Genomic DNA, 19704 nt, shown 5'->3' with positions numbered 1-19704 from the left:
AAGCACTGATGAGTCCCAACTGGAAAGCAATTTACAAAGAACTAAAATACTCCTTCTGGAACATTCCAAATTAATTCCAAGAATTCTCCCCTTGCACACACCCCCCCCCCACCCCCCCCACCCCCTGCACCCCCCCCCACCCCCCGGCCTCAACTAAACTTCTTCTTGAATGAGCTAAGTCTCATTAAGGCAGTTTCACAACTGACAGTTCCATTCTACAACCCCACCTATGTGCCTATTCTTCGTGTGAGCTTGGACAATGCCATTCCAATAACCAAACGTCCTCACCAGATATTGACACATGGACAATTTCCAACAGGGACTCCTGGTGACGAGTGATCAGCAGCAGGATCTCCATCTCATATTACCTTCATTTGCACGGTCCTGCCCATTATTAGCTGTAGAATGACCCTTTCTCTACAGCCCATAGCAAAGATGGCAAAACCTTAACTAAGCAAACAGTGAGAATGTTGGTAGAGAACATTACATCCTGTGTTGAGAAAACAAGAGCACAGTGCACCATGGTTGGATAGATGTGAAAATATCATACAAAGAAGAAGGTGAGAAAATCCCATCCGGCTCATACATGCCCATGCTATTGATTAGACAGTAGACCCACTTTCCCTCATCACGAGAGATGCTAAATCCGAGAGGAAGCAAACAAACTGTGCCACTTTCAGGAGAAGCTCTAGCAAATTCCTGGTTTACTCCCCAAAGCAAGCATGTTTCAGCAGACCATGGTTACCTATGGTCTGTCCCTCCACTTATACCTGTCCCAACTATATCCCAATCTTCCTGGGGGATATACAGAACCTGAAATTCTCTCAAAGGTCACAGTCATCTTACCTGACTTTACCTCTGATAACCTTCTAAAGACTCACCTGAGGAAAATGTATCCTCTTAAAATTTATAAAATGATCTGCTTTCATCCTGTCCCAACATTTATACAGCCATTCCCACAAAAACGTGAGCTTATACAGACAGATAATTTGTTAAGTTTTTTTGGTGTTCATCAAGGTAAGGGATACAAGTGCTGTGGAACTATGTATAATTTCAGGGATCCAGTGTCAGTATCAAGCATTCCCAGGTCAGCTGCAGTATTCATTAGAAAGCCCCTTCTATACTACCCCATTAAGCATTTTCATTCCAGTGATAGCACTGTTCAATGCAGCTTGAATCTCTCTCTCCAAACAATGTACTTCAGCCCAAATTCAGTCCTACAGCATCAGTGTAACCAGAGTGCAATTGGCAATTTAGTTCTCAGTAGATACTATGCCCCTAAATTCCATCACTGGTGTCTACCTTTCCTACTTCTAAAACTCACCTTGAGAAGCACATCTACATGATGATCGCTACATAAATGTAACTTGCTTTGTGCCATAGGTTATTATACATTCAGGTTATCTATATGCCAAACCAAAAGCAGAAGGTTACAGACATAGCTAAGTGATCTGCAACCCACATACATTCAGTTGAGAATGATGGAGGGCATCTAGGCATCTATCAGAACGAGGCTCCATGTAAATCCCCATCCTTGATCATAGTGGAGTCCAGCACATGATTGCAAGAGATAATATGAGGCGTTTGCAAAAGTCTTCAGCCAAAAGTGCCAAGTGGATGATCCTACTTTCCTCCTGATCTCTGCGTCATAAGATGTCAGTGTCCAGCCAATTCACTTAATTCCAGGTGATATTAAGAAGCATCAAATGCACTGGCACAGCAAAGGCTCTGGGTTCTCGTAACATCCCAGACGTTGTGCTTAAGAACTGTGCATGAGAGTTAGCTACTTCACTACCCAAGCTGTTCCTGCACATCCATGACACTGGCATCTACTTGACAATGTGGAACGTTGCTCAGGTATGTCCTATCCACAAAAAATAGGATAAATCTAATTCAGCAAATTACCATCTCATCAGCATCCTTACCATTCATCAGTAAAGTGATGGAAAAGTTATCAATAGTGCCATAAAGTGACACCTCATCAATAATCTGCTTATTGACACCCAATTTGGATTCTGCTAGAACTACTTAGCTCCAGACATGGCCACAGGAGCTAAAATGCCAGAGGAGGAGTTAGAGCAGCTTCCCTCAACATCAAGGCAACACATTGACAGGCAAGATTTTGTACCACTAAGGAACCCTAGAAAAAACTGAGGTTAATGGGGGTTTTAAAAAAACCTCAGCAGCTGGTGTAATTTTTGACCCAAAAGATGATGGTTGTGGCTGTTAGAGGCCAATAATCACAGTCCCAGGAGTTTCTCAGGGAAGAATGTTTTGCCCAACCAGCTCACAGCTGCTTCAAATAACCTTATCTCTCTCATAAAATGAGTCTTGAAGCAGTTTGCTGATGTCGCAACAATATTCAGCTTCATTCACAATTTCTCTAATGGAAATGAAATAGTTCATTCCTGCCAACAGCAAGACTTGAACAACATCCAGGCTTGGGCTGACAACTGGTAGGTAATGTTAACACCACATAACAATTCTGAACTTGGATAATTATATTTAAGCTGCAATTTACAAATGAAAGCCTTGCCACATTCACATTGTGAAAAGGCTTAGCACAAGACCACTGTAACCTAACTATCTACATGATGCAGGCCCTTACAATGCATGTGGTCTTTGAATTTAAATCTGGAGACTACTTCGATGCTTGCATGACAAGATGGCACAGAATTCAAAGCAACATTTCAGAACTTTTTTTTATTCTTTCAAGGGATGTGGGCATCGCTGGTTAGGCCAGCATTTGTTGCCCATCCCTAATTACCCTTGAGAAGGTGGTGGTGAGCTGCCTTCTTGAACCGCTGTAGTCCATCTGGTGCAGGTACTCCCACAGTGTGGTTAGGAATTTCCAGGATTTTGATCCAGCGAAAGTAAAGGAACAGTGCTATAGTTCCAAGTCAGGATGGTCTGTGGCTTGGAGGGGAACCTGTAGGTGGCAGTGTTCCATGCATCTGCTGCCCTTGTCGTTCAAGGCGGAAGAAGTCACGGGTTTGGAAGGTGCTGTCGAAGGAGCCTTGGTGAGTTGCTGCAGTGCATCTTGTGGTGAGGAAGTGAACGTTGAAGGTGGTGGATGGGGTGCTGATCAGGTGGACAGCTTTGTCATGGATGGTGTTGAGCTTCTTGAGTGTTGCTGGAGCCATGCTCATCCAGGCAAGTGGAGAGTATTCCATCTCACTCCTGAATTGTGCCTGGTAGATGGTGGACAGGATTTGGGGAGTCAAGAGGTGAGTTACTCGCCTCAGAACTTCCAGTCTCTGACCTGCTCTTGCAGCCACAGTATTTATATGCCTAATCCAGTTGAGTTTCTGGTCAATGGTAACCCCCAGGGTGTTGACAGTGGGGATTCATCGATGGTAATGTCATTGAATGTCAAGGGGCGATGGTTAAATTGTCTCTTGTTGAAGATGATCATTGCCTGGCACTTGTATGGCAGAAATGTTACTTACCACTTATCAGCCAAGATGGAATGTGGTTCAGGTCTTGCTGCATTTGGTCATGGGCTGCTTCGGTATCTGAGGAGTTGCGAACCCTTGGAGAAGACCACCTGGACATCCTTATGTATAAGAGTAGAAAGGAAGTAGGGGAAGATTAAGCTTCAGGCCTTCCCAAGGGCAGAATAGCAAATGAACAATTCAGAACTATCTAGCCAAAATAATGCAGAAGTTGAGCTGAAACTGTACAGTGTTGGTTGGACCACATTTTGAATACTGCGATTAATTTTGGTCATCAAGATACAAGGGAGATATTTAAGCCCTAGATTTCTCCAGTCATTTATTTTGGAGTCTGTGGGGTAGAAATTTCATGGGGGTTCATAATTTCCTGCCATAACTTGAGTGGAAAATCCAGAGACAGAGAATAATGGCCATTTCTCCAAGGCTTCTGCCGAAGTGTGGTAAAGACTAGAGAAGCTGGGTTTGTTCTCCTTAAGGCAAAGATGGTTAAGGGGAGATTTAAAATAGGTGATAAAAATTCTCCAGGATCTCGATGGAACAGTTAGGGGGAAAATTTCTAGTGACAGAATGACTAATAACCAGAGGAAACAGATTTACGATATGGGCAAAAGAACCAGAGGGGAGATGCAGGGAATTTATTTTAGGCAGTAGGTCTTTAGCTTCTAGAATGGTGGTGGAAACCGATTCAATCATAACTTTCAAAAGGGAATTGTATATACGCTTGAAAAGTGCAAAAAATGCAGGGCTATGGGAAAAGAGCTGGGGAATGGGACAAGTTGGATCGCACTTTCAGAGCCGGCACAGCTTTGATGGGCTGAATGTCCTCTTCTGTGCTGTTAGCTGCTATGAGGTTACAGTGGGTTCTCTGCAAATTTCTATCTCAGCCTGTCTTGTGAGTCAGTGAGTAACTAATTCAAGGCTATTTTTGAGCCATTGGTTTTTCTGGGGCTGCTTCAGATTTTGTGAAGGTATTGGTCAGTTCTTCTTACTTTTAGTCATTCGCTAGTCTAGAACTTGAGTATTGCTGAGAATAGAAATATTTTGTCGAAGCTTTTCGTCTTGCACTCATCAGGACAATTTGCAAGAATACCAATATAAGGGAAACAACAAGTTTATACTGTATGAGAAAGACAGTGCTGATTGGTTGGCAAGTGGACTCTGATTAGTGAGGCGTTGTCATGGAGAATGCAGCAGTTTATGGTGACAGTTAACTGCCAAGTTTTGTTTGAAATTTAAACCAGGTAGCCTGACTCTGATTGGTCAAGGCATTGCCCGAAGGAATGAACCAACAAATGGCTGTCACTTATTTTGTTTAGCTGAAACAGGCACAATGTTTGTAAAGAACAGGGCCCTGTGTATTAATATATGTAGCTTTCAGTAAGCGCAAATGCAGCACACTGCGAGTCTGACTGACCATCTTAAATTGGTTGTCAGTGTAATTCTTAGCACACAAAGGATTATTTAACAAATATTGTCCAATCGTGGAATCACATCTAATGTTGGGCACTGTGTTTTGCAAACACGGACTGGTTGGGTATGGCCTGTCCTTGCCCGTTGCAAACAGCGGAAGGGACATGTTGTTTGAAACAATCCACCAGTCTTTGGGACATATACCCTATGTATCTAGCATTATACTAGCACTGAAATTCATATATCACATTACTCATTTATGTGATGGGCAGAAAGTCTTTTTGGCTTGATGGCAGCATCCTGTTAGTGGTGAACATCACATGTGTTGCTACTGCATAGTAGCAGCATGAAACAGCTAGCTTCACTTGTTACCCTTCCAGGGTAATCTGAGGTAGACTGGGCACTTTTGAGGGCTGAAAATGATGGCCTGCAGCTGCATGTAGCAATTTCCTTACACGTCTTAATGGGCTCCATCCTGCACTCAAATTCATCTTTGAAATGCAGCAGTCAAATGAGCTCCCTTTCCTTGACATACTAGTTGAGAAATCTGCTAAGGGGTTCTCTACGACGGTCTACCGCAAGCCTACCTTCACAGGTCAATACACTCGTTGGGATTCTTACAGTTCCACGTGCAATAAGATTGGCCTTATTGGCAACCTCGTAAATAGGGCCCAAGCCATTTGCTCACCATACATGCTTGATGCGAAATAGGGTGAATCAAAGGCATCCTGTGTGACAATGGCAACCCTGATCAGATCATCTCTCGCTGTGTATCGTGCAAACTTATGAACGGGCCTAAGGCCTTCATTTTCAGCCCAGTCTACCTCAGATTACCCTGGAAAGGTAAGGTATCCCCAAAATTTGAGCAACAGGTGAAGCTCGCATTTTCACGCTGCTACTATGCAGTAGCAATACATGTGATGTTCACCACTAACAGGATGCTGCCATCATTCCAAAAAGACTTTCTGCCTATCACATAAATGAATAATGTGATGTATGAATTTCAATGCCAGTGTGATGCTATGTATATGGGCCGTATTTCACAAAGACTGGCGAATCATATCAAATAACATGTCCCTTCCACTGTTCGCAATGGTCAAGGTACAACCAGCCCGTACTTGCAAAACTCAAAACACAGTGAAAAGTGACAGCCATTCGCTAGTTCATTCTTCAGGGCAATGCCTTAACCAATCAGAGTCAAGCTACCTGGGTTAAATTTCAAACAAAGCTTGGCAGTTAACTGTCTGTCACTATAAACTGGTGCATTCTCCATGGCAGCACCACTACCAATCAGAGTCCACTTGCCAACCAATCAGCACTCTCTTCTCATACATAAATTTGTTGTTTCCCTTACATTGGTATTCTTGTGAATTTTCCTACTTTACCTGATTGGCATGAATGCCTACTGAATTTCAGTGATGTGTGGAGAGTCTCAACATAGCTGGCTGTTGCTCAGGCTAATCCAGTTACAGCCTGTACTTTTCATAAAAGCACCAGCCTGTGGATAGAGCCCATAAATCCATTTACACTGCCAGGGACAACAATCTCGTCTTTGATCACATTCATAAGTCAAAGCTACCAGGTTTGACCATATGCAAGAACAGGGGTGGGGTTATGGGTTGAGCTCTAATGTTTGCTTTACTGATGCTATAAACTGATCAATGCTTCCATACAATGCAGCAAGAACACATGAAACTTAAAGGACCTCACTTTTTAAAAAAAACAGATTTTTGGTGTCTGGTTTAAATTTAGATATTTTCCGACAACTCACTCAAAACCCAAGCTAACCCAACCCAAAACTGCATGAGTGGTGACTTTTGCTGTGCGGTGGCTCCAGGATAATGAGTCATTCTACGTGTGGAGAAGACCTTGAGCTGGTGAGAGAGGCATGAGATATCAGGGAGTGTCCAGAGAAATTTCCAGAGATCCAATCCAACAAGACTATAAAACTTGAGCTTACTATATTGGCAGTGATTCTCAGCAGATGGGAAAATGGGGAAATAAATGAATGCAGAGATCTAATTAACCCAGATATCTCTATTGTTTGTAAATGACTAGACAGTTTGAATATCAGCTCTACAGTACAGACTTAAAATTTCACTGGACAGAGACTGAAAAAAGTCTTGCGTCTGGTGGAGTAAATTGAAATGTCATTTTCTGTCACTAGAGGGGAATGTCGTTCAATATCAGCAGTTTAATCTCTGAGAGACAAAGAAAGACTTGCATTTATATAGTGCCTTTCATGACCATCCCAAAGCACTTTACAGCCAATAAAGTACTTTTGAAGTGTAGTCACTGTTGTAATGTAGAAAACGCAACAGCCAATTTGTGCACAGCAAGCTCCAAGAAATAGCAATGTGATGATGACCAGATGTTCTGTTTTTGTGATGTTGATTGAGGGATAAATATCAGAGGACACTGGGGATAATTCCCCTGCTCTTCTTCAGAGTAGTGGCCTGGGATCTTTTACGTACACCTAACAGGGCAGACAGGGCCTCAGTTTAAAGTGTCAACAAAACACAGCACCTCCATCAGTGCCACACTGGAGTGTCAACCTTGATTTGTGTGCTCAGGTCCTGGAGTGGGATTTGAACCTACAACCTTGTGACTCAGAGATAAGAATGCTACCAATTCAGCCATGGCTGAAAAACAGAATTGCCAAACCTTGCATCAGCCTGTCAACAAATAAGATAATCTTACTCTGGTTCAGAAGCAGTTTACTTCATGGAGCAGCAGTTCTTATGAGTTTTTAGCACTGATTTGAATAATGAACCATTTATACATGATAACAGAATGCAGTTTGGAACTTTGAATGATCAAATGTTTTTATCTACATCTGCAAGAGAAAGGCCAATAGATTTGTGCACATTTGGTGCTACATAATTTAAAAAAGTAGTTCCCCAGCTGTCCTGCTGTATCTCTTTAAAAAAATACTGACTCTTGCTAGTTGCACTTCCACAGGTATAACTGTCCTCCTATAACTCATCTAAATAGCCCCAAGCCCATCAGGCCAAACTTCCTCTAAGGTTCCCCCTGCCCTAGCCTTGAACTTGATTTCTTCCCCTCGTTCCTCTCTTATCTCCCTTCATGCCCTCTCCACAATCACCCTTTTTAAAAATTCATTCATGGGATGTGGCTATCGCTGGCTAGCCCAGCATTTATTGCGCATCCCTAATTGCCCTTGAGAAGGTGGTGGTGAGCTGCCTTCTTGAACCGCTGCAGTCCATGGGAGGTAGGTATACCCACAGTGCTGTTAGGAAGGTAGTTCCAGGATTTTGACCCAGCAACAGTGAAGGAATGTCGATATAATTCCAATTCAGGATGGTGTGTGACTTGGAGGGGAATTTGCAGGTGGTGGTGCTCCCATGCATTTGCTGCTAGTTGGTAGGGGTCGTGGGTTTGGAAGGTGCTGTCTAAGGAGTCTTGGTGCGTTGCTGCAGTGCATCTTGTAAATGGTACACACTGCTGCCACTGTGTGCCGGTGGTGGAGGGAGTGAATGTTTGTGGATGGGGTGCCAATCAAGCGGGCTGCTTTGACCTGGATGGTATCAAGCTTCTCGAGTGTTGTTGGAGCTGCACCCATCTAGGCAAGTGGAGAGTATTCCATCACACTCCTGACTTGTGCCTTGTAGATGGTGGACAGGCTTTGGGGAGTCAGGGGGTGAGTTACTCACCGCACGATTCCGAGCCTCTGACCTGCTCTTGTAGCCACGGTATTTATTTAGCTACTCCAGTTCAGTTTCTGGTCAATGGAAGCCCCTAGGATATTGATAGAGGGGGATTCAGCGATAGTAATGCCATTGAATGTCAAGGGGAGATGGTTAGATTCTGTCTTGTTGGAGATGGTCATTGCCTGGCACTTGTGTGGGGCAAATGTTACTTGTCACTTATCAGTCCAAGCCTGGATATTGTCCAGGTCTTTCTGCATTTCTACACGGACTGCTTCAGTATCTGAGGAGTCGTGAATGGTGCTGAACATTGTGCAATCATCAGCGAACATCCCTATTTCTGACCTTATGATTGAAGGCAGGTCATTGATGAAGCAACTGAAGATGGTTGGTCCTAGGACACTACCCTGAGGAGCTCCTGCAGTGATGTCCTGCAGCTCAGATGACTGACCTCCAACAACCACAACCATCTTCCTTTGCGCTAGGTATGACACCAACCAGCGGAGAGTTTTCCCCCTAATTCCCATTGACTTCAGTTTTGCTAGGGCTCCTTGATGCCATACTCGGTCAAATGCTGCCTTGATGTCAAGGGCAGTCACTCTCACCTCACCTCCATGAAACCCACCTCCTGCTCTCTCGACCCTATTCCCACTAAACTACTGACCACCCACTGACCTGCCATGAAATGTTAACTCTATTTCTCTCTCCACAGATGATGAAAGACCTACTGAGTATTTCCAGCATTTTCTGTTTTTATTAACCCAACTCACGTTCCTGGCTTCCCTGTTAGCTGACATTGTTATTGGTTCTCTCTCCTCAGGTTCTGTTCCTCTTCCTCCAAGTCTGCAGTCATCACCCCTGGCCTCAGAACCTACCCTTGACCCCTCCATCCTTGCAAACTACCACCCCATCTCCAACATCCCTTTCCTCTCCAATGTCCTTGAACCTGTTGGCACCTCTCAAATTCATACCCATCTTTCCCGGAACTCCATATTTGAATCCCTCCTATCTGGTTTCCACCCCGTCACTGGAACGACTCTTATCAAACTCACAAATGGCATCCTACGTGACTGTGACAAAGGTAAACTAACCCTCATCATCCTCTCAATCTGTCTGCAGCCTTTGACACAGTTGATCACACCATCCTCCTCCAAAGCCTCTCCACCATCGTCGAGCTGAGTGGGACTGCATTCCCCGGTTCCCTTCTTATCTATCTAATTGTAGCCAGAGAATCGCCATCAATGGTTTCTCTTCTCATTCTCTGTTAGAAATAGTAGTCTTATAGAATAAAAGAAGTAGGTTTCTCTAGTTAAGGGATCTGCAGCAGTCTGCCTGAGCTGACACAGAACAATGTAAATCATGATTGATAAGGTTTCTCGCAAGGGCTCGTTATGTGGCCAAGGACATAATGTAGAAACGGGCCTTTGTGTAGGCCTGGCTGGGCCTGATAAGAGGTTGGAAGGAGCCTCATGATGTGAGTATCTAAACAAACTGTATTGGAGAAGGTAACAAGGTGTCCATACAAGAGATAAGTGACGGAATAATCTCATGGGAGTAGAGCCTAGGTTAGGAGGGGTCCATCTTGAGTAACTATTCCACTGTAATTGGCCAATTGAATGGATAAATGTAATAAAATGAATGATCGATGTGAGGAATCCACCGGCCCCTAAAATACGGTATATAAATGGGCAATTGAGAAGGAAAGAAGGGCAGGCGCAGGACAGCTCCCCAAAGTGGATCTATGCTAGCTTCGGCTTAACACCTTGGTCAGCTCAAACTTGAGATGGATCCATGCTATCTTCAGCTGAACAGCTCAGCCTGCTTGAGAGATGACCAAAGAGCAAGAGATCATTACCGCAGGCTGCAAAGATCAAACTGTTCTGCCTCATCATCTGTCTTTCTAATTCGGGGCTGGTAAACCTTTTTCATCTGTTATGGGTCTTATATCTACAATGGTCTATCTTGATTGTGTGTTGTATTTAAACTGTTGATCTTCAATCAACCCCTTGCAACTCCTCAACCCTTTTGGGAAATCTGTGACCACTGATCAAATCTATCATATCTCTGGTGTCTCCCAAGGATCTATCTTTGGACCCCTCCTATTACTTGTCTACATGCAGCATCTCGGTGACGTCGTTCAAAAAAACATGTTGCCACATTTACGTTGACAGCACCACCTCTATCCCTCACTGTTTCTAAATTGTCAGACTATTAATACAAGTACTGGATGAGCAGAAATTTCCTCCAATTAAATATTGGGAAGACTTAAGCCATACGGTCCCCCGAAGTGCAGAAGGTTTTAGTTTAGGCAGGCATCAAGATCGGCGCAGGCTTGGAGGGCCGAATGGCCTGTTCCTGTGCTGTACTGTTCTTTGTTCTTTGTTTGTTCATTGTCTTGGTCCCTGTCACAAACTCCGCTCCCTCACCACTGACTCCATCCCTCTCCCTGGCAACTGTCTGAGGCTGAACCAGATGGTTGCAACCTCGGTGTCATATCTGACCCCAAGATCAGCTTTCAACGACATATCCACACTGTCACTAAGATTATCATTTTCCACCTCCACAACATCGCCCGACTCTGCCCCTGCCTCAACTCTTCTGCTGCTGAAACCCTCATCCGTGCCTTTTTTTTTTAGTTTTAGAGATACAGCACTGAAACAGGCCCTTCGGCCCATCGAGTCTGTGCCGACCATCAACCACCCATTTATACTAATCCTACACTAATTCCATATTCCTACCACATCCCCACCTGTCCCTATATTTCCCTACCACCTACCTATACTAGGGGCAATTTTATAATGGCCAATTTACCTATCAACCTGCAAGTCTTTTGGCTGTGGGAGGAAACCGGAGCACCCGGAGGAAACCCACGCAGACACAGGGAGAACTTTCAAACTCCACACAGGCAGTACCCAGAATTGAACCCGGGTCGCTGGAGCTGTGAGGCTGCGGTGCTAACCACTGCGCCACTGTGCCGCCCTTTGTTACCTCTATACTTGACTATTCTAATCCACTCCAGACCAGCCTCCCAAATTCTACCCTCCATAAACTTGTAGTCATCCAAAGCTCTCCTGCCTGTGTCCTACCTCGCACCAAATCCCATTCATCCATCATCCCTCTGCTCGTTGACCTAAACTCTCATCCTCATTTTTAAATCCCTCCATGGTCTCGCCCCTCCCTATCTCTGTAATCTCCTCCAGCCTTACAACCCTCAGATATCTGTGCTTCTCCAATTCCAGCCTCTCCACTGGTGGCTCTGCCTTCAGCTGCATAGGCCCTAAGTTCTGGAATTGCCTCCCTAAATTTCTCAGACTGTCAATCTCGCTTTCCTCCTTAAAACTTACCTTTTTGACCCTTATTTCACCTTATGCCGCTCAGTGTTATATTTTGTTTTATAATGTCTCTATGAAGCACCTTGGGATGTTTTATTACGTTAAAGGTGCTATATAAATATAATTTGTTGTTGTATCTATTCCTCCAATGTGAGCCCAACTTATACCACTACAATGGCCATCACTTCCAAGTGTTTTACTGACACGAGCAAAAATATCCTCAGTCGACAGCCACATGTATGCAGTTTCCAGCTGTGGAGTGTAGTCAACGAGAACCCTTGCTGCATTTCTGTGCCCCAGGCAGGGGAAATGAGGCCAATTCTAGCATCCTAATTGTTGCTTTCACTGAGATTAGATGACACGGAACAGACTGGGGAGGAAACCTGCAACATTCTGGTCTATATAGCTCGGTAAAAGAAAAACAAAGAGAACATAGAAAATTACAGCACAGTAACAGGCCATTCGGCCCTCCAAGCCTGCGCCGATCCAGATCCTCTATCTAAATATGTCACCTATTTTCTAAGGGTCTGTATCTCTTTTCTTCCTGCCCATTCATGTACCTGTCTAGATACATCTTAAAAGACGCTATCGTGCCCGCGTCTACCACCTCCGCTGGCAACGCGTTCCAGGCACCCACCACCCTCTGCGTAAAGAACTTTCCACGCATATCCCCCCTAAACTTTTCCCTTCTCACTTTGAACTCGTGACCCCCTAGTAATTGAATTCCCCACTCTGGGAAAAAGCTTCTTGCTATCCAACCTGTCTATACCTCTCATGAGTAGCACATATCCAAATAATGCCTTTACCCACAGTAATGGTGGGACAGTTAAGTGTACTATAGAATGATTTGGTACACCTGTACAGTCTACACAGAAGTGAAATCAAATTCATCTTCCTCTCTGATAAACATAGAGCTTTCTACGCAATATTTGCATACACCTGCTACAGTGCCTTACACAATGGGCAACACTACAAAACTAGTAAGTTTGTACAGGGATTTTATTGGGGCTTAATGCACAATTCGGGAACTCGTGTTGTCTTTGGGAAGAATTTCTGGAAAATGCAAGTCACATCACCATGGAGTTTAAAATATTTTCAACTTCGACCTTAGGTTCTAGGCAGCTGAAGGCACGGCCACCAATAGTGAAGTGATTAAAATCAGGGATGCTCAAGAGGCTAGAATTGGAGCATGGTAGATATCTCAAAGGGTTGTGGAGCTGAAGGAAATTACAGAGGTAGTGAGGGATTTGAAAACAAGGATGAGAATTTTAAAATCAAGACATTGCTTGAACGGGAGCCAATATAGGTCCAGCGAGTACAGGGGTGATAGGGGAATGGGACTTGATATGAGTTAAGGCACAGGCAGCAGAGATTTGGATGACCACAAGTTTACGGCAGGTAGAATGTGGGAGACAAACCAGGAGTGCATTGGAATAGTCGAGTATAGGGGTAATGAAGGCATAAATGAGGGTTTCAGCAACAGATGACCTGTGACAAGAGTGTAGTTGGTTGATGTTATGGAGTGAAAATAGGCGGTCTTAATGATGGCGCAAATAAGAGGTCGAAAACTCATCTCAGGGTCAAATGTGGCACCAAGGTTGCAAACAGACTGGTTCAATCTCAGGGAGAGGGATGGAGTGGGTAGCTGGGGAGTAAAGTTTGAACAGAAAACAGTGCCTTCAGTCTTCCCAATATTTAACTAGACCCCACTATCCATACTGAATTTAAACTTAGTTCCTAGATGTGAAAAACTTTCGTCTCAACTCTCTCAAGGTGAAGGTTAGTGAAAATCATTTTTAACGATTTATTTTTGTAGCGATACGATATGACAGCAACAGCACCAGGTACATGCTTGGAGTTAGGACCATTTATTTTGTCCACCTGTTTGCTGCAGGAGCAAGTTCACAATATGACAGGCCAGATCATTTTTATTTTATTTACATGACAGGCTGAATTCTGAGACCAGCAGCAATATCTCAACAGCTGCACACAGTCAAGAGTAACAAACACGATGTTAAAACAATGGCATCTACTTAATTGTGACTTTTTGCATCTGGTGGAAGGCAATGAAATGAGACAATGACTATCCCACAAAGTGGTACTCTACATCTTCACTGCTTCCTCTCATGTTATTTCCAGAGACAGGGGTATAAATGAGGTATTAGGCATGTTTTCCACCTCACCCATTGTTTTTATTATTGTACTAAACGGCTCCTACACATAGCAAGACAACTTGATTACATCCCATCATTCTGACTGGGTGATGTTGGAAGGCTACAGAATCCCTTCCTTTGTTACATGTCTACAGTGGAAGATTCAGAATCCATCAGACATGCTGCATCAGCAATGCTCAGAGGGCATCCATCTCCATTCACTAACTCTGTTTACTGCTGGCTCTGACAGACTGCAAGCTAGGCTCGCACCTGAGCATCTGCACAATCAGTATGGCAAGACTCGTGCATCACAGCAATGCACTTAATTGAATGAACCCATCAGTCTCACTGAGAGGCTCCTCACTCACAGCAGCCTGAGACCACCTTCCTAATCACAACACTTCCTGTCCAAGACTAGCCAATGAGAGAATATGTGCGAGAAGGAACAAGGAATGAGGCTGAGTGACAATGAAACATTTTATTCCACTGTGCCCTAGTTTTAACCTTCTCTCTGATATATCTCACACTATAAAAGTCTGTTATAACCCACAATCCTAATGAATATACCTTACACTCTTCATCCACAACTGACAACACAAGGTTCTCCAGTCCTTAACTGGTTGAGTAACACTGTTTTTTTATTCTCTTTCCCTTATCCCATTCTTACATTCATCCTCTGGAAGTTTTCCTTTCCTCCCCCTCTAGCTTTTTGATTTATCAGTGTTTTGCCTAATTACTTCTAACCTCAGAACTGTGGAATTCTTTGGATGGAATCTTACCAGCCTTGCACTTTGGTAGCAGATGGGGTTGGAAGGTATGTTTGGAAAATGACATGTAGGGTTGGCCACCGGATGTATTCCAGCCTTCGGCCGATCTTGCCAGACTCGGGTGAGCAATGGAAGCAGCTAACTGCCCGGCAGCAGCGGTTGGCTAATTAGTGCCAATCAACTGGCCACTGGGGCCAGATTGGGGACACAGTCGGGATCTTACCAGTGGTGGATGGACCCCTATGCAGGCGAAGCTCAGCAGCTTCCTGGAGGTGGCCTCACAACGGCAGGTCAGCAAAGCCTCCTTTATTTATTCCCTCCCCACCCCAGAGTCGCTTCTGCCACAAATAATTTTAAAATTTCCCTGCATCTTCAGAGGGCAGTTCCATCTTGCATTCTCCTGCCTGCCCCAGCAGTGCCCACCTCTCCTGGTGGGGCTGCCAGCAGGACAACTCTACGTGCCCTCCCATTGGCCCAGCCAGGTGCATGTCCTGCCCGCCGTCCTTAATTGGATAGCGATCCTGGAGGTGGCCTTTTAGTTGGCCTCCTCCATTAAGATCGTGCAGTCATCAGGCAGCAGGGTCAGGACCCGCTTTCGGCCCCGACCTCTGAAAATCTTTAAAGGCGGTACAATTCTGCCCCTTGTGTCCCTTAGTTTCTCCTTCTTGCTACAATCTACATGCTTTTAAAATGCAAGCTTGGTGATTCCTAATCACTATTTTCCGATTACCTTGCCTCCTTTTATTTAATATTTTTAACCTAGTGCTGGCCCTCGGCTGTCCTGCATAAAACCCCATTGTTTGGCAATCTCCATTACCCCACAAACACAGATGAAACCTATGCTGTTTACTTCTGTGCTAACACAATTACCACACATACCCACTTAACAGTGATTACTGGGTGGTGTCAGTAGAATCATGTTTCAATCACCGCTCATCCCATCAAGCCACACCAAAAAAAAGCTTAATGACAGGAGGGAGGCACAAACAGAGGACAATTGATAAATAACTTTCTTGGTAATATGTTACTGTTGGTGGTGTGATTATTCTTAATGTTCATTTCTCCAGGAGTTACAGCAACAGAAAGGCTCTCATCCTGGAACAGAAGAACAGAAGTAGGCCATTCAGCCTCCCCGAGCCTGTTCCACCATTCTATTAGATGGCTGATCTATATCTAAACTCCAACTACCCATTTGGTTCCTGAACACACTCATCCCAAACTGTAGAGAGTCCACAATTACAGGAGAATATTTTATTATGCATTATCAGACATTTGCTGGCAGCCAATCCTAGCCACTGGGAACTATGTTACATTTTGTTGCAACCTTTCTCTAAACTTATCTGAGCTTGAGTAAGTAAATGCACTGCCTGGTACTGAAACAGACCATCAGGGAGGTCCCAGTCAACACTTAATAACTTATCCCAGATGGCAGGGGTGCTAAATTGGCTTCTGTTTTCCCCGTAACTGGCTAGCAAATTTGGCAAGTTTACTTTGGAGTTTCTCTGGTTACATAAGACCCTCTGCTGGGAATCTATCCATGAACCACATGAAGCAGAATGTAAAAGTAGCTTTAAGCCCATAATACAAAATGGCTGATATCACAACGTCAATTGGCACTAAACTGTCAGTCTCACCGGGCAGACTAGAAGGATGGCTTGTGTGTGGAAATAGAAAGTGGAACTAAAGAGATTAATGTTAAATTATCAACAATAGATTGGTAGCACCACTATTGACCGAGCTGGCCGAGTCCTAAAGGACATAGCTGCTAGGCTGGGTCTGCGCAGTGTGATGAGGGAACAAACAAGAGGGAAAAATATATTTGACTTTGTCCTCACCAATCTGCCTGCCGCAGAAGCATCTGTCTGTGACAGAATAGGTAAGAGTGACCACCGCACAGTCCTTCTGGAGACAAAGTCCCATCTTCACATTGAGGATACCCTCCATTGTGTTGCGTGGCACTACCACCGTGCTAAATGGGATAGATTTCGAGAAGATCTAGAAATGCAAGACTGTGTATCCATGAGGCCTAAGGGAGGAGATTGCTGAGGCCCTGGCAGAGATTTTTGTATCACCGTTAGCCACGGGTGAGGTACCAGAAGACTGGAGGATAGCTAATGTTGTGCCTTTATTTAAGAAGGGCAGCAGGGATAAGCCAGGGAACTACAGGCCGGTGAGCCTTACATCAGTGGTGGGAAAGTTATTGGAAGGGATTCTGAGAGACAGGATTTATATGCATTTGGAAAGGCATGGTCTGATTAGGGATAGTCAGCATGGCTTTGTGCGTGGGAAATCATATCTCACGAATTTGAGTTTTTCGAGGAGGTGACCAAGAGGATTGACGAGGGCAAGGGCGATGGACGTTGTCCATATGGACTTTAGCAAGGCCTTTGACAAGGTCCCGCATGGTAGGCTGGTCCAGAAGGTTCCAACACATGGGATCCAGGGTGAGCTAGTAAATTGGATACAAAATTGGCCTGGTGATAGGAGGCAGAGGGTGGTAGTGGAGGGTTGTTTTTCAGATTGGAGGCCGGTGACCAGTGGTGTGCCGCAGGGATCGGTGCTGGGCTCTCTGTTGTTTGTCATATATATTAATGACTTGGATGTGAATATAAGGGGCATGATTAGTAAGTTTGCAGATGACACCAAAATTGGTGGTATAGTGGACAGTGAAAAAGGTTGTCTAAGTTACAACAGGCTATAGATCAACTGGGAAAGTGGGCAAGGGAGTGGCAAATGGAATTTAACGCAGACAAGTGTGAAGTGATGCATTTTGGGAAGTTAAACCCGGGCAGGACATATACAGTGAATGGCAGGGCCCTGGGGAGTGTTGTTGAGCAGAGAGACCTTGGGGTGCAAGTACATAGTTCCCTGAAAGTGGCAACACAGGTAGACAGGGTGGTGAAGAAGGCGTATGGCATGCTTGCCTTCATCGGCTGAGGCATTGAGTACGAGAGTTGGGACGTCATGTTACAGTTGTACGTAACGTTGGTTAGGCCGCATTTGGAGTACTGTGTGCAGTTCTGGTCGCCGCACTACAGGAAAGATGTGATTAAGCTAGAGGGGGTGCAGAAAAGATTCACAAGGATGTTGCCTGATTTGGAGGGCTTGAGTTATGAAGAGAGATTGGATAGGCTGGGTCTGTTTTCCCTGGAGCGAAGGAGGCTGAGAGGGAACATGATAAGAGGTATATAAAATTATAAGAGGCATAGATAGGGTAGATAGCCACAGTCTGTTTCCCATGGTAGGGGTGACTAAAACTAGAGGGCACATATTTAAGGTGAGAGGGAGGAGGTTTACAGGGGATCAAAGGGGTAAAAGTTTCACACAAAGAATAGTGGGTATCTGGAATGAGCTGCCTGAGGAGGTGGTGGAGGCAGGAACAGCAGCAACATTTAAGAGGCATCTGGACAGGTACTTGAATGAGCAAGGCATAGAGGGATATGGAATTAATGCAGGCAGGTGGGATCAGTATAGATGGGCATTATGGTCGGCATGGACGCGGTGGGCCGAAGGGCCTGTTTCTGTGCTGTACAACTCTACGACTCTACACTGTGGGCCTTCAGCAGCAGCAGAATTGTACTCAACCACAATCTGCAACCTCATGGCCCGGCATAACCCCCACTCTACCATTACCATCAAGCAGGGGGACCAACTGTGGTTCAATGAAGAGTGCAGGAGAGCATGCCAGGAGCAGCACCAGGCATACCTCAAAATGAGATGTCAGCCTGGTAAAGCTACAACACAGGACTAATTGCGTGCCAAACAGCGTAAGCAGCATGCAATAGACAGAGCTAAGCCATCCCATAACTCAACGGATTAGATCTAAGCTCTGCAATCCTGCCACATTCAGCCGTGAATGTTGGTGGACAATTAACTAACTGGAGGAGGTGGCTCCACAAATATCCCCATCCTCAATGATGGGGGAGCCCAGCACATCAGTGCAAAAGATAAGGCTGAAGTATTTGCAACAATCTTCAGCCAGAAGTGCCGAGTTGATGATCCAGCTCGGCCTCCTCCTGAGGTCCCTGCATCACAGATGCTAGTCTTCTGCCAATTCGATTCACTCCACGTAATATCAAGAAATGATTGAAGGCACTGCAATGGCTATGGGCCCTGATAACATTCCGGCAATAGTACTGAAGACCTGTGCTCCAGAACTTGCCGCACCCCTAGCCAAGCTGTTCCAGTACAGCTACAATACTGGCATCTGCCTGGCAATGTGGAAAATTGCCCAGGTATGTCCTGTACACTAAAAGCAGGACAAGTCCAACCAGGACAATTACTGCCCGATCAGTCTACTCTGAATCATCGGTAAAGTGATGGAAGGTGCTGTCAGCAGTACTATCAAGCAGCACTTGCTTAGCAATAAGCTGCTCAGTGATGCTCAGTTTGGCTTCCGCCAGGGCCAATCAGCTCCAGACCTCATTACAGCCTTGGTCCAAACATGGACAAAAAAGCTGAACTCAAAAGGTGAGATGAGAGTGACTGCCCTTGACATTAAGGCAGCATTTGATCGTGTATGGCATCAAGGAGCCCTCGCAAAACTGAAGTCATTGGGAATCAAGGGGTAAACTTTCCACTGGTTGGAGTCATACCTAGCGCAAAGGAAGATGTTTGTGGTTGTTGGAGGTCAAACAACTCAGCTCCAGGACATCACTGCAGGTGTTCCTCAGGGTCGTATCCCAGGCCCAACCATCTTCAGCTGCTTTATCAGTGATCTTCCTTCAATCATAATGTCAGAAGTGGGGATGTTTGCTGATAATTGCACAATGCTCAACACCATTCGCGATTTCTCAGATACTGAAGCAGTCTGTGTAGAATTGCAGCAAGACCTGGACAATATCCAGGCTTGGGCTAATAAGTGGCAAGTAACATTTGCGCCACACAAGTGCCAGAAAATGACCATCTCCAACAAGAGA

At 44.9% G+C, this 19704-nt stretch overlaps 1 protein-coding gene across 6 annotated transcripts in view; it reads right to left on the bottom strand.

Moving 5' to 3' along the window:
- The window catches only part of LOC137376993 (oxysterol-binding protein-related protein 8-like), a 209723-nt gene that overhangs the window by 85849 nt on the left and 104170 nt on the right, over nt 1–19704 (bottom strand). For 2 of the 6 annotated variants that reach the window (XM_068046066.1, XM_068046068.1), the window contains exon 2: nt 3450–3556. The exons of the other annotated variants lie outside the window; for them this stretch is intronic. The gene's annotated coding sequence lies outside the window, so the exon portion shown is untranslated. The remainder of the gene's footprint in view (nt 1–3449; nt 3557–19704) is intronic. 6 annotated transcript variants of the gene reach the window in all.

Source organism: Heterodontus francisci, chromosome 14 (genome assembly GCF_036365525.1).
Source record: "Heterodontus francisci isolate sHetFra1 chromosome 14, sHetFra1.hap1, whole genome shotgun sequence".
NCBI classification, from domain to species: domain Eukaryota; kingdom Metazoa; phylum Chordata; class Chondrichthyes; order Heterodontiformes; family Heterodontidae; genus Heterodontus; species Heterodontus francisci.
Note: the sequence above shows the minus strand (reverse complement) of the source record. Positions and strands in the feature narration are given on the sequence as shown.